This window comes from Canis aureus, chromosome 4, assembly GCF_053574225.1.
Source record: "Canis aureus isolate CA01 chromosome 4, VMU_Caureus_v.1.0, whole genome shotgun sequence".
NCBI lineage: Eukaryota > Metazoa > Chordata > Mammalia > Carnivora > Canidae > Canis > Canis aureus.
The window spans coordinates 15,287,708-15,308,741 of record NC_135614.1 but is presented as its reverse complement, the minus strand read 5'-3'; the positions used below and the strand labels follow the sequence as shown (position 1 = coordinate 15,308,741).

The 21,034-nt window shown below is 36.1% G+C and overlaps 2 long non-coding RNA genes across 5 annotated transcripts in view; one reads left to right on the top strand and one right to left on the bottom strand.

Annotated features, from left to right (window-relative positions):
• Positions 1 to 8,473, bottom strand: part of LOC144312228 (uncharacterized) — a 113,811-nt gene extending 105,338 nt beyond the window's left edge. The window contains exon 1 of the long non-coding RNA XR_013377698.1: positions 8,059 to 8,473. This is a non-coding gene — a long non-coding RNA (uncharacterized LOC144312228). The remainder of the gene's footprint in view (positions 1 to 8,058) is intronic.
• LOC144312225 (uncharacterized) overlaps positions 1 to 21,034 on the top strand; it is a 35,204-nt gene that overhangs the window by 11,188 nt on the left and 2,982 nt on the right. For 2 of the 4 annotated variants that reach the window (XR_013377691.1, XR_013377690.1), the window contains exons 2-3: positions 9,996 to 10,106; positions 20,112 to 20,440. This is a non-coding gene — a long non-coding RNA (uncharacterized LOC144312225). Of the gene's footprint in view, positions 1 to 9,995; positions 10,107 to 15,151; positions 15,292 to 20,111; positions 20,441 to 21,034 lie in introns of all 4 variants that reach the window. The other 2 variants (XR_013377692.1, XR_013377693.1) reach the window with 2 other exon arrangements.

Here is a 21,034-nt window from a genome sequence, read left to right as displayed (position 1 = left end):
ACATGTTTGCCTGACATTTTAGTTTATAAAATGTTATATTACATATGTGTTAGTTTTCTATTGCTGCCATAATAAATGACCATAAATGTAGTGACTCAAAACAGCAGCTATTTAATGTTTCACAGTTCTGTAGGTCAAAAGTACAGGCTCAGGTTAGACTAGCTGGTTCTCTGCTGTGGGTTTCACAAGGCTGAAGTCAAGGTACCTGTGGGGCTATCGTCCTTTCTAAAGGCTCTGGCGATGTATTCTCTTCCAAGCCCATTCACATTGTTGGCAAAATTAAATTCCATGTGTTACAGGACTGTAGCCCTGTTTCTTTGTGGCTGTTGGCCAGGGGTTATTCTCGATTTTTACAAGCTGCCCACATTCCTTCACTAATGGCCCTTTTTCTCCATCTGCAAAGCCAGCAATGGCGGATCAAGCACTCTTCAAGCTTTGAACCTTTCTGGCTTCCCCTCTGCCTTACTCTCTGCTTTTCAGTTAAGAAAATTCTCTTGTAAGGGCTCATGTGGTTAGACTAGGCCTAGCTGAATAATCCAAAATCTCACCATACCAAGGTCTAAAACTCTCAATATATCTGCAAAGTCTCTTTTGCCTTGTAATATAACGTATTTGAAGGTTCTAGGGATTAAGGCATGAACATCGTTGGGGGAGGTTATTTTTCTGCCTATTATTCTATGGCATTATCATACTAGACAAGGAAGACACTATTATAGATGAAGACTTGCAAGATCTCAGTAGCATATGTGATTTAACCCAGGTCACAGAACAAATAAGTGGCAGAGTTCAATGGTAATAACTGAAATCTTTTTGTTACTTGTTATTTTTGTTCTTTGATTTTAACAAACATTTAAAGGGTTCTTATTAAGTGTGAGGTTCTGTACTAAGCTGGAATGCAAGAATGAAAGATGGAATTTCTGCATTCAAGGGGTTCACAATTTTGTAGGCTAACCTGACAAATATGCAAGCAATTTTAATATGGTTTGTGAAGGCTTGACAAAGATTCCAGAAGGAATATAATCTCAGGGAGGGAACGAGTGGGCATTAGGAAAGACTTCCCAAATGAGGTGATCTTTAAAAGGCTTTTTAAGAACAAGTAGGAGATTATCAGTTAGATATTCAGGATGTAGTGAGAACATGTGCAAAGGCTTGGTGGCACAGAAAGCTAGGGTTCCTTCAAGAACCAGAAGATGGGATAAAATGTAGTGGTGGAGAAGAATGGACAGGGAAGCCATAAGACTGGATAGAGATATAATGTGAAAAAACTTTTTTTAACATATCCACCTTCCAGGCAGTCCCAGTGGCCCAGCGGTTTAGTGCCACCTTCAGCCCAGGGCCTGATCCTGGAGACCCAGGATGGAGTCCTACGTCCGGCTCCCTGCATGGAGCCTGCTTCTCCCTCTGCCTGTGTCTCTGCCTCTCTCTCTCTCTCTCTCTATCTCTGTCTCTGTGTGTGTGTGTCTGTCATGAATAAATAAATAAAATCTTAAAAAATTAAAAAAATTAAAAAACCGTATCCACCTTCCTGTACTGGTTAAGATCAGTTGCCCCATTTGAGTCAGATTTGACATAACCAGTGAACATTCTAGAAAAGTATAGAATGAGGAGATTCAGTTAAATGAAGGCTGAGATGATGAATAACAATGACTATCCTATTCAAGGCACTTGCTAGATATTTTAAGGGTCACAAAAATATAAAGTATATACTTTGGCCTTACAGATTCTTTCATCTCATGTCAGAACTCTTTTAGCTGCAAGAAGTAGAAAGCCAATTCAAGCTAACTTTGTCCAATGAAGCAGAATCTATCGATTCATATTTCTGAAAATCATGAGGATCTATGGCTTCAAGCAGAGCTAGATCCAGGGGCTCAAACAATGTCATTGAGGGTCTCTTCATCCCTGACTTCTGACCTCTTCTTTTAGAATCATTTCAGAGAGCTCTCCTTCGTGTTGCACCAAAACTGCCCAGCAATAATTTTAGGTTTACGTTGACTTTATAGCCAACAATCCTAGCGAAAAGAGCATTTCCTTTCTCCCAGCATTCAGGTGTTTCTGAAAAAGGATTCTGATTGGTTTGGTTTACCCACACCAACCCATGGACCAATCACTATGTTCACAGAGAAGGAGTACTTGAAATAGCTTGCCTGAGTTGTACAGCCAACTCTGTAGTAGGAAAAGTGGAGCCAACCTCATGTGTTGGAAATGGGGTATTTTTTAAAGTAGAGTAATGATAGATATTCCGAAATAAAGAATGAGAGGTGAATATACCAGGTCTCCACTACACCAGTACATACAAATCACCTATGGGTTTGGTTAAAATACAGATTGTGATTCAAGAATGCTAGGGTGAGATCTAAAATTCTGCATTTTTAACAAGCTCCCAGGTGATGCTAATGCTACTCGTCCATGGACCAGGTTTGTTGCAGCAAGGCACTGGACTATCTATTGAAGGAACCAAGCAGAGTATGTGGAAAGATAACCATAATGCAATCGGAATTGTCTGAATGGATTCATGAGTGTTCATGATGTTTACCTCAAGGGAGAGACACTGGAATTTATCTCATTTTTTATTTCATTCCCTCATGTGTTGTTAGGATTTTTTTTTTAAACATTGGACATCTCTTAATTTGATAATAAAGAAAAAAATCACCATATGGGCAGATACAAAACAAGGAAATATGGTAGAGGTGACTGCAGAAATGTGGGCTGGTGCTCTCAGAGCCCAGAGGAGGCAACTCCTAACTCTAGAGGAGGAGATGGAGGGTTTTGCAGGTTGGGTAGGAGGGCGCTTAATAGAAATGAGCAGAGAGATTTATTCCAGGAAGAAGGACTCCTTGGGTAGTTGCAGGTATCAGGGATGAAGAGTTTGCATAATAAAAAAAATGCAAATGTTAATTTGACATAATGACACAAGAGATAGGAAAAGTGAGAGTGTCAAACAAATTGTAAAGGCAATAGGTATATAGGAATTCAAAGACGAGAGAATTTCCTTAAGTGAGGTCAGTAGTTCTCCAACTCTGGTCTGTAGTTTGACCTGGAACCTTTTCAAGGGGTCTTTGAGGTCAAAACTGTTTTAGTAATAATGACCAAGATGTCATTTGGCTTCTATTTTTTTCCTGTGTCCACATGTAGTGATGGTGCAAAAGCAATGATCAGCTGGCACCTAGCATGCATCAAGGCATGGGCATCAAACTGTACAGTGGTCATAGTGGTTATATTCATCATGACCAGCCCTCATAGGAAAAAAAAGGAAAAGAAAATCCCAGTTTTACTTAAGAATGCTCTTGATTAAGCGGTAGAAATTGCTAATTTTATTAAAGCCCAACTCTGGATTTTGTTAAATCTTTTTAATATTCTATGTGGTTAAATGGGGATTATGTATAAAACATTTCTGCTGCATCTCAAAGCCTAATGATCGTCAGGAAGGAAACCACTTGTATGATTGAGTTATAAGCCACACTGACAAACTACTGTTATTCTGACCTGAGTATTTGAACATTTTCTTAAAAATAAACAAGTGAGCCTCCTACTTCCAGGAACACAAATGACAGCATTCATTCTCAATGATAAAATTTGAAGTCTCCAGGAAAAATGAGAACTTAAGAAAATGTTTATCTGTTACCGTGAGCTTCATAGTATTTCAATTCTGAAAGGTAAGATTGATGGCATATTAATAAATGTGACTTTTGACACCTCTGTGTCATCATTTGGATTGTTTACATAATTCAGTGAGTCAGATTTTCCACATGACCCAGGCACAATGTCACAAAATTACACATGGGTAAGAAAATCCAATGAAAGTGCAAGACTTAGGGTGCCTGGGTAGCTCAGTCTGTTAAGCATCTCCCTTCGGCTCAGGTCAAAATCCTGGGGTCTGGGAATGGAGCCCTACTTTGGGCTCCCTGCTCAGTGGGGAGTCTGCTTCTCCCTCTGCTTCTCCTCCTTGCCCATGCTCTCTCAAACAAATAAATTTTTAAAAAATTTAAAACCTTAAGAAAAAAGAAAGTACAAGACAGCCCTATAGATATAACTCCAGTCTGTGCAAAAAGCTCATGGATATGGTTTCAGATTCCAGATTCCAACTATCCTTTAAGAAACTACCACCTTTCAGGTTTGAGCAGAGTATCAAAAAAGAATATACAAAATTATTTAGAAAGGCTGTTCAAATACTCTTCCTTTCCAAAATACGTATCTGTGAGGGCCAGATTATCTTCATACACTTCAGCCAAGAACTATATTGCAGCAGATAAATGCAGTAGGTGATAGGAAGACTTTGCCATGTTCTCTGAAATCAGACGTTAGAAGGATCTGCAAACAGTGCCACTCTTGCCCCTAATGGTTTTGCTTATTTATTTTTGACTTTGGCAAATACAGTTTTTTTTTTCATCAAAAGAAGTCATTTATTTTAGCATCCATTTGATTTAATGGTATTTTTAATGGCATTAAAATTGAAATTTAATTTTCTTTCTTTTTAAGTGTTCTAATTCTGTAAATATTTGTGGATATAATCCACATAAACAAAAGATCTTTGAGGTTTTTTAATAGTTTCTCAGAATATGAAGTGGTTCTGAGACCAGAAAGTTTGAGAAGTACCAGGCAAGGCTTATCAGAAACACTAGAGTTGCTAGTTTTTTTACTGCCAATGAATTATGAGTATATTATAATACAGCAAACACATGGGTTCTTCCTCTTAGAATAAGCTTCTGTTATTTGGCTGAACATAGATAAGCTTTTGAGTATGATATCTGGACTAGAACCTATGCCTTTAGAATCTTACAAAAACTGAAACAACTCACCACCCCCAGCAAATACCTAAAAGTATAAATATCGCTGGTCTTTATTTCAATGCCCCTGACTAGAATAGAGCATTAAATATTTGCCCTTATATTTAAAATGTGATTTTTCAAAGTAAAATTTAGAGATCAAGTCTCTCACATTCCTAAACTATTTGGGCAGAGCTTCCTTTTGTTCTAGTTTTTTATTGCTCTGGGGGATGTCAAAACACACTTAACAAGTTTTTGGAGTTAGAAGGTCTATTTCATGGCACTTTGATTTCTTTTCTAATGCTGCTGAAGTTTGGGTCACTGGAGAGTTGGCTGATAGATTCCACCCAAGGCTACCACCTCAGGATAAGGGGATGAAACCCCTTCTATGAATAGCCATATTCTTTCTACCTGACAATAAAATGTTAAAAAAAAATAAAACTTCCCCACCAGAAGCTTTCTACCACCGATTATATTCCAAGTGTTTTTGTAGATGACACATTTAAATCTCATAGCAATCTTATGAAGGACCAATGAAATTGAAGATCATAGGGGTCCAATTACTTTTTCAAGGTCAAGTAGCTATTGAGTGGTGGGGAGACCAGGCCACCTGACCCAGGACATGTGTCTTTAACCAAGACATTTTGTTGAAAGAATGCTTAAAGTGGAGATTATTTTTAAAATAACATTTCAAATTAAGAGTTGCTTAGTTTTTGTGGGAATGATTTGAATTAGGATTTGCTTGTGCTTTGGACACATATTCTATGCTTATAAGACTTCCAAGAAGAGATTCAGGAGAGGCTGAGGCCACAGGAAATAGAAGCTGAAATGATTTGGAGTTGGCAGAAATCTGTCATGCTCCTCAAACTCTGCCAACAAAATTACCACCAAAGGCAGAAATATGCAAACCTGGTTCTCTGTTACTAGTGACAAATGGCTTTATCTTTCGTGCTTTATCTTGTAAATGTTCTTGAATTCTGCATAATGTAATTCTTTGTTTTAGTATAATAATCATTTTTAAAAATGACTTATCGCTGAATAAAAGTGATTCTCCAAGAAAATCCAGTACTACAGTTCTTCATGTCTTGAGGAGGCTCCTATTACACCACCCCAATCTTAGAGAAGCCTGGTCCCGTAGACTATGTTTGGAAGACCAGGGAGGATTATCTCTTTAGTACATCCTCTTCATGCACTATTGCTCAGGGACTCTGTACTAGTACTAACTTGGCTGCAGGGCTCTAAATAAATTGATAGCAAGAGGAAACACCAGCGGGGCCTGGGGGCAACTCTGCAGGCTAGCTAGGGTTGGCAAAGTCAATGAATGTTTCCCCTTTCACTGCTCCTTTTAACTTAACACCCATGGTTATAGAGTTGAACAAGAAGGAGAGAAATTGGCCAGGTATGACTGCTGTAGGGGGGCCTTGGGCTCACTGGAGGGAGCATCACATAGACTATTGGATGTGGGCTCCACTACGTATCTTCATCCCAGTAAGAATGGGCACCAGGTCTGCCTATTATTCTGATTTTTTTAAATTAGAGAAATAAGAGACTTATGACATAAAAATATGTTATTATATTTTAATATATATTTATATATATTTATATTTTATACATATAAAGATATATATTTTTTAATTTTGGTAAATAATTCAATTCTATAAAATATGTGGCCAATCAATAGTTTTGGACCTCTGGCCTATGCTGTATGTTCTCCCAGAGAATGAGGCAACATTTATGTTGCATATGGTTATGTCTTTGGTTGATATCTAGATAGGTATTCTCAGGCTGTATGGGTCAGGAAAGCTGTGAGAAGAGAAACTTATATCCTCCGACCATATTACAGTTTTTATTTCTGCCTACTTACAAGTACCAAGAGGGAGAATTAAGATGACTCTACTTAAATAGGACATCATTTTTATGGTGTTACCATCTGGGGAGTATACATTTCTTTTTGTTCTCTCTTTCTGGTAAAAAGGGGACAACTGTTTCCCATCTTCTGAAAATTCTTTTTGTATTTTGAAATAGTTATGAAGGCTATCCATGCTCATATTTTTGTTCTCAGACAAAATAGCCCCAAATCCTCAAATATTTCCTCAAGGATATTCCTTTTTACATTTTAATTATCTTCATTATAGACCTCTGAACTCTCTCCAAGTTTCCCATATCTTTGGACACACTGGCACAACTTGTTCTTATAAAAGCCCAGCCAATGCTAAATACAGATGGAGGATTTTTCAGTTACGACAGTTAAATCTTTGTGTTATTTTCGAACAGCATTGTATTTCTGACTGACACCTTCACTTGTAATCAATCTGCTACAAGCCTCATATAACTTCCACTATTTTTGTGCACAGCTAGGCCTTTCACAATCTTATGCCATAATTTGTGACCTGCACCTCCTTATAGTTCATCCTATATAATATCTTTTATGTTTAATTTTTATCTCTATATCTGGAATGCCAGAACTTTCATGCCAATATCTAAATAGTGTCCAATACACAATAGGTATTTAAGGTATGTTTACTGAGTGAAATAACTCAAATATGATTGAGGCAATATGTCCCACCAAAAGAAAAAAAATTGAATCTGGTAGAAGCTTCTGGTATATTTTTTTCCAAAGTTGACTATAGGTTTAAATTCTACTTAGAGGAAGATTTGTGTCTAAGTCGTGGCTTTCACTTCTTAGCTATTTGATTTGGACAAGGTAGTCAAATTCTCTAAGCCTTGTTTCTAATCTATAAAATATACATAATAATATCTCTTTAGATTTATTGTAGCATTTATATGAGATATTGCATATAAAATGCTTGGACACAGTCTTGGTATATAATGAACCTCTCTCTCTGGCCAAAAAAAAAGCTAGATTAAGAAGAAAATATAATGACCAAAACATGGAGCTCAATATCTGAGTATGTTAAAGAAAGGAGATATTTTCTCATCTCATGTTTACCTTCTGAAAATCCTTGTGCAGAAAATTATTTCTGGACTCTTTAAGAATTTGTGGTCATGGTATTCCCTCTCGATGCTTCACTTTCTCATCTTCTGCTCAAATTAAATGCATGGCATAAATGTTTGTCCCAGAAAAATGCTCACTATACAATATTAGCATTTCAAAATCATCAGTATCATCAGTTTCATCCTTTTCCTGTATCTTCATGAGATCAAAATCTAAATGGAAAATATAGCCGAATATTGCAAAAAAGAAATGTACAACTGCTACTAAAATGCTTTAAGGAAGAATATTTGCAAAGGCAAAGAGGGATGGTCCCTTTGCAAGGAAAGAAGCAGGCCTTACCCAGTGTGCTCCAGAGGAGGTGTGAGGCAAGTGTTTCTTGATTGATGATGGTGGTGGTGATGGAGGCATGCTTGCGTTCCCATGTCACAGAAAAAAAGGGTTTGGCCACTACAGAAACAACAGAATATTAAGTATTCCAGTGAGTATCAGGCTGTGGCAAAGCTTTAGGAATGACAGGAAAAGTAAAAGGAAATGACAGTTAGGAAGTGATTCACAGCAACATGAAAATAACAAACTGGCAGACTTCACGGATGCTAAAATTCACAATTCTAAAATGGTCACCAATTTAACTCCTGAAGTATGTGTCTCAGCAGAAATTGCTGTGTAAAGTGAAGATTTACAGTTTCTTTAGCAGGAGGTGAGTTGCTCAGGAACAAAACTTTTATAAGGCTTATTAATTGTCATCGAATGGTAGTATTTAGGGATGACGTCTGTTAGCACAAGTTACTATAAGGTGATAACTCACATAAAGTTTATATTAAGCTTAGGATTCATTAGAATAATTTTTGAAAGCCAGATGACCCTGCAGCAATTTTCATTTTCAGCCACTATAGTAGATCATTTTCTACTTAGAACTACCTCAAAATGATAATGTGTCCCAAGGACACACTGAATTTCGTTTTTATACCTTTCCAGCTTTATCTTCTCTGGGAAAAGGTCATTGACAATGACACAAATAAAATCAGAATATCCTATAGTCATCACTATTCTATTAGGCTTATGGACTAGAATAAATCAGTTACATAATTAAAAATTATTAGATTAAAATTTTCATATTGAGAAATATAGCACACTTGAATTTATAATATACTAGCCCAAATATTTGTTGTGTGTATTGACTTAGGATGACTAAATATGAAAGTTCATATTTAGAAATGATGAAACTAGAAAAATGTGGTGAAACAGGTCTAGAAATAAAATGACAGAATTTTGTACTAGTTCCAAAATTTGTTATGCAAAAACCCTGAGCCTCATTTTTCCCTTTAATTAAATGGGAATGATTTCATGATGACATCGCAGTGTTGTTTATTAAGACAAAGAAGATAAAGAAGGTCACAAAAATCCACAGGGCTGAATGGACACATGTAAAGTTCTACTACTATTACCATGGCTCCTACCCTACTTCTGCTACAATCACTGATATTACAACTGCTACTACCTCACTAACAGCATTACTCTTCTCGTTGTGCTTGCTTCAAGCAGCTATTTCTCATCCTGGATTTGAATATGATCAATATACAGATAAATTGCATATATACGTTTTTTGAACATTCAACTCTTATATAATTAAAAATAATGAAAAAAAGCGTAAAACATAGTAATATACTTTATATATGCATTTTAATAAAATCCATGAGTATCAATCATTTAAATTGTCAAAAAATAACCATATGAAGTATTTGAATGTACAGGAGAATGACTGTCTTCCGTTATCCTCTCAATCTCATTCACCAGAGATGACTCAGTCTGCACTGTCTCAGCCTACTGCTCTCAGGGCTAGCTGTTTCAGGAATAGAATAAATACATTTTGAATGTAAACTGTTCAATACTATACAAGTTTCTAAATAAGTAAGTTATCAGGTAAAGACCTTCAAATACATTGCCTTCCAGTGGGGAAGACAAAACTAACTTCAATCAATGCCATTAACAGATTTGGAGTGTCTGTTAGGCACAGGGCAGAGTACTGGATACACTTAAAAATATCAATTCTCAGTTCTCCTTTCTGTTAAGCTTCATTTAGGCCCTTGTTCTCTTCTATCTACATTGACCATTATAACATCCCTGTTTTGTTTTTTAGCATCCCTCCTCTCATTTTTAATAGATTTTCAGATTATCTCACAGTTTAACCTTTATAATGTATTTCTCTTAGAATGTGTTTGTTCATGTATAAAATCACTTTGATTACAGCAATCAAATGTATCTGAATCCTGTTGTAGGTTTCCTGCAGACAGCAAATGTCATCCACCTTAGATGGAGTGGCTGGAGATCAGAGGGTAACTGGGCCTACCAAGGATTGCCCAAGATTGACATCGAGTAGCTGCATTGTGGTAAAATCTTGTTGCTGCTCTCGGGAGGACTAAGGCTATGTTTCGTCTGCATAGGCAGGGGTCATAAAAGGGTAATGCATCAGGCAGACATAAAAATATGTTTTCATCTAAAATTATAGCTTATGTATTCCTCCATGTAAAATTTAAATGACTATATGATACAGATGTGCCATTCCACCGTTGTTGTGCATTATATTGTTTCTAATGTCGTATCATGAATAATGGCTACAGAGAACACATTAAGATCTCTTTATGTTTGTGTTATTTCATTAGAATAGAGTCCTTGAGGTAAGAGTTCAAGTCAAAGGATGTAAAAATTGTAATAACACATATACAGAATGCCACCTTCCAGACTCACAACAATTTAACTTACAACATTGATGCTTGAGATGGTCCATCTCACAGCTTCCTCCACCTCTCCTCTGACTCTTTAATCCTAGATTTATTAGTATCCAAAATACATAAAAAACTCATGCAAATCAATAGCAAAAAATTCAAACAATGTGATTTAAAAATGGGCAGAGGATTTGAATAGACATTTTCCAAAGAAGATATACAAACAGCAGGTAAATGAAATGATACTCCACATTACTAATCATCAAAGAAATTCAAATCAAAACCACAATGATATATCATGTCACTCCTGTTAGAATGGCTACTATAAAAAAGACAAGAAATTATAAGTGTTGGTTAGGATGTGATGGAAATGTAAATTGGTACAGCCACTATGGAAAATAATATGGAGGTTCTTCAAAAAATTAAAAAGAGAACTACCATGTGATCCAGTAATACAACTTCTAGAGCATATATCCAAAGGAAAATGAAAATAGGATATCAAAAAGATATCTGCACTCCCATGTTCACTATAGAATTTTAAAAATAGCCAAGATATGGAAACAGCACAAGCACTCATAAGTGGATGGATGGGTAAAGAAGTTGTGATATATCTATACAATGGAATGCTATTCAGACATGAGAAAAAACAATCTGCCATTTGCCACAACATGAATGGGGCTTGTACTAAGTGAGATAAGTCAGATAGAGAAAGACAGACACTATATGACATTACTCCTATGTAGATTCTAAAAAAGTCTAACCAGAATGGTGATTACTAAGGGCTGGGGGTTTGGGGAAAAGGGGAGATGTTGGGCAGAAAGTACAAACTCCAGTTATAAGATGAGTAAGTTCTGAGGATCTAATGTAAAACATGGTGACTAAAGTTAATAATATTGTAATATATACTTTAAAGTCACTAAAAAAGTAGGTCTTAAATGTTCTTATCACAAAAAAAAAAAAAATGGAATGGTAATAGGGGCACCTGAGTGGCTTAGTTGGTCAAGCATCTGACTCTTGATCTCAACTCAGGTCTTGATCTCAGGGTCCTGAGTTCAAGCCCCATGAATATATATATTTTTTAAATGGTAATTATGTAATGTGATGCAGGTGTTTGCTAACTCTGTGGTGGTAATAATTTTGCAATATGTGTATCAAGTAAACCTTAAGCTTAACTTAATAACTTAAACTCACACAATATTATGTCAATTTTATCTCAATAAAGCTAGAAAAAATATTTCTATTCTTTCATGAATTACTGATTAGTATGGAAAATATACAAACTTTAATAACTTGTCTGACCTTTCTATATGGAATTTATCTCAACCCACTGTCAGACTTGTAGTAATATTGCTTTCAGCTTTATTCTTTGCCTTTTAATATGAATTACGTTATCTTTCATTTTTAGAATAAAAATTATTTCATGAAATCAAATTAATGATTTTCTTATTATTTGCTTTATTTCCATTAAACAAGGCAATTAATCACAGGTAATAATGCAAGGTCATTTAATTAACTTGAAACTACTCCTACAACCATCATGGCCACCATCACTACCATTTTAGTTTAGAATACACAGATTAGAAAGTGAAAATCTGCTTCACTTTTTCCCCCTCATCCAAACCCAAAGCAGAGATAACAGCTAGTACTTTCATGCACATCTTCCAAAGCTCTCCTTTTACGTGAATTTACACTCTCCATCTGACCCAGCCTTCTCATCCTTTCCGTCATCGAGCTCAGTAGGTACACTTTCAAGTTACATTTTGAATTCTCTACTCCTTTTTGTTTCCCAGTCACTTTTCTGGTCCAAATCATCATCAGTTCTTGCAATAGCCTAATTAGTAGTCTAGCAACTTCCACTCTGTCTTCCCTACAGCCCATTGTCTTCACAGTGGTCCACAATGATCATTTCAACTTGTATTTTCTTTTTAAACCATTGAGTGGCCTCCCATTACAATTAAGTTTAAATATGCATCTTAAACCAGTTTATAATGCCAGGCAGGATTGGCTACTGTTTCTGCTGCTTCCTGCCTTGACTTTTCGGCTTACCAACACTACTTTTATTTTTCAGACCCTGGAAGCTCTTTCCTAACTCAGAATACATACTGTGCCCTTTTCTTGAGATTTTCTTCTGTCTCCTCTTTCCTTGCCTGGCTAACTCCTCCTCATCCTCCATGTTAAATACCACTTCTGCTTTGTCTTTCCTCACTTTCCTCAATCTAAATGGTATATCTCTTTTCCCACTTTTAACTTTCCACTCAAATATTGATATAAGTGGTTTATAACCACTTGTGTGATTATTTACTTAATATTTGTCTCCCCCAGTAGACCATAAGCTCCATGACAGAACATGGTCTTACTTATTGAAAAGGGAATATTATCCAGGATACAACACCAGGGAGACTTCTAAAGCATTGAAATGAAAACATTTCAGTTTTGATTTGGTTGGTGGTTATGTAATTGTACATATTTACTTTTCCATGAGTACAAGTGAGTAAATTCGTACAAACTCTTAAGCTTTGTAAAGTTTATCACATATACATATGCTATCCCTAATATTTATCTTTTTCTCCAATTTAAAAGTTTAATAAATTAAATCAAAGATAAAGATTTTGAAAGTTTTCATAGTAAATATCAGGTTGCCCTTGAAAAGCTGTAGCAATTTACATTTCCACTCACAGTATATAAGGGTACTCTTTTACCTGTATGTTCTCATCAATATGCTCTTTCCATCAATATGACAAGTCAAAGATAATATCCCATTGATGTTTAAATTTGTTTCCTTGATTATTAATGAAATCAAACTAACATCTTTAATCTGTCTGGATTTATTGAAATACAGAACGTAAGAATTAAACTTATGGGGTGCCTCGATGGCTCAGTCAGTTAAACATCTATCTTACACCCAGATGATGACCCAGGTGGAGTCCCACGTGGAGCTCCTTGCTCAGCCCTGAGCCTACTTCTCCCTTTCCTTCCCACTAGTCCTCTCTCTCACTATCTCCTTTGCTATCTCTGTTTCTCTCTCAAATAAATAAATAACATCTTTAAAAAAAAGAATTAAACTTATTTTGCCTATCCAGTTGTTCTAGTACCATTTAGTGAATAATCTTTCCTTTCCTCTTTAAATGTTATGCCATTAATCTTTATCATATTTTTGTGATGTCAATGACCTTGATAATATAATAAATTTTTATATAGAGTAGAATCTGTTTCTGAGATATCTCTTCTCATCTATTCATTTGTCTCCATATTGTTGCACCAGTGCCATGCTGATTAAATTAACATAACTTTAAAAAAGTCATCCTCATTAATCTTCTTTTTCAAATGTAGAAAGAATCCTGATACTTCAAATCATATCTAAAATGGTTTTATCAGATAAAAAATGCCAAGATTTTGATCTACAGTTCATCTTGGGTGGGGAAACAGGCATTGAGACTGAGATTTTTGCATGCCGGTAGTTTATGCAGAAGTGCTTGTGGTAGTAAAGCCTGTGAGACACTGGATAAGAGATGTAAAGGACAGGGTGAACTGCCAGGAAATAGCAGCACAGGCTTCCACTGATCCCCGGGGGGGACCTAAGGACTGAGATGATTCTTCCAATTGACCAGAATTGAAACAAAAGGGCTATATCAACCAGCCAATTGTTACAGGCTGCCTCCAAGGAAGAAGTGTAATGGGCAAGGCCAAGGGTAGTTCCTGGAAAAAAGCGCAGCTGAGTTACCAGTAGCCAATGCTCTGTCTCTGGAAATGAGAGTCTTGATCCCCAGTGGGGTTACAGGCAGTGAAGCACAGCATCCACTACGCAATTTTCACAATACTGCTTCCTTTCCCAGGAAAGTGATTAGCTTTTCCTTTTATTCAGTCATTTTATATCTTAAAATAACCCTCTCAGGCTCAAAATACAAAAGCAGAAAGCTGGAAAAATGGAGTAACTTTTCTGTGTAATAACTAGTAGTCAAAAAAATAAAAGTAGCTTGGAATAATGAGCCAAATCAACAAGGGAATTTAACAGGACTCAATGGCCATCTTTTACCCAATGTTAGCTAAAAGCATAATGTGGTTCTCAACAAAAGAAAAGTTAACCAATTCCTTTTCTTCACATTAATTTTTCCATACCAACTCCAAACTCTTCATCCTCCTTGAGCTAAAGTAAACTTCAAGAGCCCTCTCTCATTCTTCTCGCTCACACTCTGCGTCTTCTGACACAGCTGACCACCAACATCTGGCATTTGTCCATCCAATGGTCTGCTGAACACGTCTTTCACATACATGTATCTTTCACCCCCAAGCTCCATCCTCCCTTAGTCTCTTGGGTCCATCTGTGACTCTTCTCTCACAGTCATCTTTCAGGTTGTGGTCAGAACCTACCACATCTATCTGTTAGATATGTCGGAACCTGCCTCTTGTTTTTATTCTCAGTGCTATAGACAAAGTTCACATCAACATCATTTGTTACATGGACTAGTGTTGTAAACTTCTGGTTTCTATGTCTAATTATTTCTTATTTATAATCAATTATGTCACTAACAAAACAGCAGTAGCCACCTGAGCTCAAAAACTTTGAAGACTACCTATTCCTCATAGAGTAAAATTTAAGTGTGTTTAATATGGAATTCAAAGCTCTGTGTTTTCTGTCTCACTGGGAATTTTGTTCTATGGTTTTATTGCATCTCTTGTGTTCTCCTTCTGGTTTTTTCCCCATGTTTCAGCACTACCTATAAATGTAACTCTCTCAGCACCCCCTAAAGACACTGTTTTCATCTTCAAGACTCAACTCAAATGCTACCTCAGTGAAGTATTCTTGGATTTCCATAGCAGAAATTCATCATGCCTCCTTTCATTTCCCATGGTACTTTGTTTATACTATGCTTGCAAAATGTATCCTGCTTTTATATATTTATATGTTAGTGTGTTTCCCTGACTGGCTTGAGTTTTGGAAGGCAGAAGCTGCTTATTTCATTCATTTTTGTATTCTTCACGATGGATTAATATTCACTTCTTGGTTTTGGAGTAGGGTCGGGGAGGGTGCCTTTCTTGAGCATACCACACTTTAATATCCGAACAAAATAGGCCTCTGCTGGCAAAGAGAAAGGGCAATTCTAGTTGAGATGTGTAGCTAAGCAAGAGTCTGTCACAGGTATAGGTACCACATTTTGAAGATATAAACAGGGCCTAAAAACGGTATCCTATTTTGAATAAATAACAGAACCAGGCACAATCCAGAGCTCTGATGTCTTTAGACAACTGGATGAACCAATTCTTAAATTTCCTAATATATAGAATACAAACTTGAAGGATATCATAATAATTATCATTTAATATTTGAAGAAATACCATTAGGTAGTAGATTAAATCTAATTCTGATGCACCAGGGGATATAGCTAGGCCCAGTGTAGGAATTAGACTTTTCCCCACATATATTAGACAGACATTTCCCTTTAACAATTCATAAATAATGTGATAAAGTAAGTAATATCTTCACCAAAGAAAATTCAAGTGACAGCTGAATGATACTAACAATTTACATTCCTATAGCACTTTATGTATAAAAAAGGATAAATGTATACTTTTATATATTTATAGTTATAATTTCAAAGTATAATTACATTTGACTACTCTTAAAACCCTATAAGGTGGGGGTTGCCTGGGTGGTTCAGTTGGTTTAGCGTCCGACTAGATTTCAGCTCAGGTCATGATCTCAGGGTCATGAGATTGATCTCTGGGTCAAGCTCCATGCTGGGGGTAGATATTGTTTCAGATTCTTTCTCTCCTTCTCCTTCTGCCTCTCAACTCTCTGTCTCCCTCTCTAAAACAAAACAAAACAAAACCTATAAGATAATAATGCCACCATGATGCTTGTTTGTTTCTTAATGTTCACTTTGATCTGCTATTTCCTACTAACCTGTGTTTTATTTTGGAGTAACAATAACAAAAATATAGTAAACAACAATATCTAATAGTTATTAAGAGTTTACTATTCCAACACAGAATATTAAACATTTTATACATTTTACACAACAACCTTGAAGACAGAGTACTATTGTTATTCTCATTTTACATATTTGATCTGAGGCACAGGGAGGTTAAGTAAATTATCCAAAGTCATACAGCTATAAAGCAGCGAAGCCAAGATTACTTGCCCGCCAATCTAGCTAAAGAACCCTCACGCTTAATCACTATGCTTTTATTATAATTATTATCATTAATTGTGCTCACCAAGTTGAAATTTTTAGTGGGCTGGCAGGGAGGCATAAATGAAAACTTATCTCTTAGAATGCATTACTGCATTTCTTTCTTCCCTTCAAACAAATTCCTGATGTTTTAACTTGCATTTAGTGTTGGCCATCTCTAAATATTTCCTTTTTACCTGTTTCTACTCTTTGCTATCTATGTAAAGAATACATATAATATATATGTATATTGTATTATATTAATTATATCATATTAATCATTTGTATATAATAAATTGTTAAAATAGGTATTCCGAGTAAACTCTCTGTTCAGATCTCTAAAATTTTCAAGGTTAGAGACTGTGCCTTGAGAATTTTCTGAAGAGCTGACTTGAACTTTCTTTGAGGGAAGTCCAAACTAAGAAGTAAACATGACTAAGACGAACACAACTAACCAAAACAATGATGTGAGGGATTCTCAGTAGTTGTAAGGACAATAAAAGACGTGAATAAAAGAGAAAAAAAAGTTTAAATCACAAGTCCTGAAGGAGAAAAGCAGTTGAAATAGTATAAATATTCTTGGATGGGAGTAAAATATTAGGAATGTTTAGAGATAAAAGTTAATCCATAGGATGAGAAATTTCAGATTAATTTTTATAAATCAGAAGAACAAAGGAATTTCTACTAAGAGGTACAGATATACACAAGAAAGAAACTGAAATTATTATTGCAGAGGCTCCAAAAAATGAAGGAAAAAAAGAAGCAAAAAATCAAGATGGATAGGGAAAAAGTGTGGCAAAGTAATAAAGAAAAACAAGAAAGAAAAATTGAGGGAGCAATATTCACAGAGAAATTCCTATGGTTTTTAATGACACAGATACATAAAATGTGAGAGAAAGGCAGAGCTGAGTCATTCCCACAGCTGGCTGCTGAAGTAAAGGCTGCAATGTTTCTCTATTATGACAATTGACCGGCCAGATAAATTATGATTCAGTAAGTTACAGGTGTGGGAAATGGAGTGGAAATGTACAAGGGACTCAGCAAACTGTGAAGCGGCATTGGCTTTATCAGTGGACTCCTGTTGAGTCCATCTAGTCGATGAACATCTTTATCAGCCAGCAAATATAAATGACTTATGGGAATAATATTTCAAGGCATAATGACACAGCTATATCTAGTATTCTTCTAAGATCTGGGTTATTAAATATTAAATATCAAAGCTGTAAATTATAGTAGCAGCTTTATATAACTAAATTAAATTCAAACAAAACCTAATTTCCTTAATCATTGGCTGTAATCCTCCAGGAACATATGCTATTAACTCAACTACAAATGGCACAGAATTGTATGACTTCAGTTAAGTTATTTGATATCAAATTCTAATCCAGGGCAGACTTCTCTGTAAATCTCCTACAGGGATTTTAATACTTCTGCAATCATATTGGCTTTTTCACAGAGTAACTAATCTTTTCGTACTCTTATTTCTCACTCCTTTATCCAATTTCTTTTTCTTTTTTTTCTTTCAGAGCATATTCTAGGTCAATTTTTTAAAACAAACGTCTGTGGATTTTAAAAAAATATTATTCAAAATTATCACCACGACTATCATAACCTTAGATTCTATACAGAGAACTAATTAAACTTAACTAGGAGTATTTATAGATCCAATTAACTATCTATGGCCATGTATGTCAGTGAAAACCCAAAATAGTAAAGAAATGATCAGTATAATTTGGCTCATTGTCCTCATTGGCCAAATGTTTATCATGGAGTTTGTTCAATGATGAAGTACATTGTGTCTATTGTAATTATGAACAAATGGTTTAAGTGAATTTATTTTGTGCTCTTCTTGGAGAATCGTTAGTCATTTTTTGAATAGTCCATAATTGGCATAGACTAGATAAATATATGATTAAGAATTTATTTATTTATTTATTTATTTATTTATTTATTTATTATGATTAAGAATTTAAAATTGGTTAAAGTAAAAAAGTTTGAAGGGGAAGGAGGAATTAGTTCATATTATGGAGATTTACACAGCAGTAAGGAGATGAGAGTCTTGGACAAAATGAATGCCTGAGAAGTCTGGTCTTCTGTTCATAATCAAGGTAAACAGTGATGTTAGGCATGGGGAGACTGCTTTTGATAGACACTAAGAAGAAGGAAAGTAGTTAGTTTAGGTTTTAATCCTAGATGTCAGGCTTCCTGAATGTGAGGATGGGGCAGTCCAAGACTGCCTTGAATTCAACAAGATGATAATTCAAGATGGTGGGCAGTTCAGCCAAAGGGGAGGGTTGTTTTCTTGATAAGCAAAAGGTCGTAAGGATTCCCTTCTGCATCTGTATGCTGAGGATTCTTAAATGTTATTTCCCTGAGTCCAAACTCTTCCAGCCATAGGGTTTCTCCAGATTCCTTTTTGCTTGCCTGTCTATATCTTCGCTTGGATGTCTTGTAGGAAAATCAACAAGGACATGGCTTCTATCACACTCAGGGTCTCCTCATGGGGCACCTTCAAAAAGTTAACGGAGACAAATTTAATGAGAAGCAGTACATAAAGGTGTTGATAATATTAAAGAAGCCAATACAGAATGCTGGAGCATCCAGGGATGGGTAACATTGGGAATCTATTATCTCCTTCAAGCCTGCATGTAGGAACATGGGCAAGGATCCCAGACAAACTTTGATCCATGGAACAGAGTCCATCAGATTGAAGAAGTAATCCCAGAAAGCAGTCTCTGGTGGGACTGGAAGGAATTAGAAGGAATAAATTCTTCTACTTTTATTTTCTCCTGCTTCCTGCTGTTACCTCACATATATGGATCTATGATATACATACATGTATAGATACATCCATTGATCGATCTATCTATGTATAGATTTATAGAGAGAAATTCTTCATTCATATGTATACGCATGCATATATGTACACATAAGTCAACTTTCTTCTGTATTCAAAGTACACACAGGCGTCAATATTTTTACTTGTTATTGTAGACATCTGGGCTGGTTGATCTTTGCATGAGGCAACTGGCTTTGAGGTAGTACTTCTCCTAGGCTCCCTCCAATGCCTAACTGGAAGAAAGTCTGAGTCTTCAAACCTCTACTCTTTCTCCTTACATTCTATCCCCAGCATTCAACTATTGTCTTTATGCTATTGTGAGTTCTGACTTCAAGGCGTAAGTCTTAATTCATGTGGACACTATTTGATTAGGGGTATAGAATTTAAAACAAGGTCTATCATTTGCTATGAAAAGATGTGGAATTAAAAATTAAATAGACTAACTTCTGCCCTTTCTTGACTAAAAATGAAGCAACCCAAATGAAAAACAAAAGATAATCGGAGCAGGTGGCCCATTAAAGTAGCAATAAATAACATTTAAGAAGTATATAAAGTAATATATATTTTTAAACTAGCCATGTTTTGCTCCATAGTCATAAACAATGTTGCTCTAATGTGGTTTAAGATATAAGCAACTCAAATGTTTCCTGGTTTCTCCAGATTGTGGTTCTCCAGCTTATAGATAAAGTCACCAAAATGGTTGCCCTGCATATAATTGATACTCTGTTGAGTATCAGTGCCCTTTGGACAGATCATCTCTGAAAATACCAGACTAGAGCTCCTGCTCTGGCTACTCATGTGTTGGTGTTCATCACCCATGGTTGCTCCCCTCTGAAACATCATCCAAAGCAAGCAGATGACTCAAGGCTGGAGGAGTTATAGAACGACCTCACAGAGCATGCAGGACTACTCTTTCCTCACCTGCTCAGTCTACTCACTTGAGTCTGACTCACAGAGCCAGAAGGATGGAAAATCCTTCATCAACTTTGGTGAGTGATCTCTCAGGGGCCCTCCTTGTAATGGCTCTCCTACAATCTGTCTCCCCTTTTACATTCATCCTCCATTAGACTATATCCTTGCTGTGGATGGAATTCAAGTTCTTTGAGACTTATGGGTCCCACAGAGGCCTGTGGCATGGCTAGTTCTACTAGTGTGGAATGGGCTGAATGGGAGTGGGGTAGTAAAAGAAGAATAAAAAGACTTTCTGAAAGCAGGAGAGCAAGTTTCCTTAGCTCCATTTGGGGCAAGACTGGGAGTTGGCGGCGGGGGGGTACAGGTAGCAAATGGTCTGAAGTGTGGGGCAGAAGGACCCCCCTCATTTATTTTACTAACATGCCCAAGCCTCCAAATTTCTTAAGAGATTTATGTGGTCATCCCTACCAAGGTTTTCTTTCATCATAATCTATGTTTAGCTAATTTCCTTAGGGATATCTTTATCTGTGACTAAGTTTTCAACTCTTAGCAGTTTTAGAAAATGATTAAAATTGTCTTAAATGTCCTTGACTCCAAATTGGATTGGGTTGGTTCATGAGAGACTATTTTGAAGTTTCTTGAATTTCTTGGAAAATGTACTACTGTCCTTA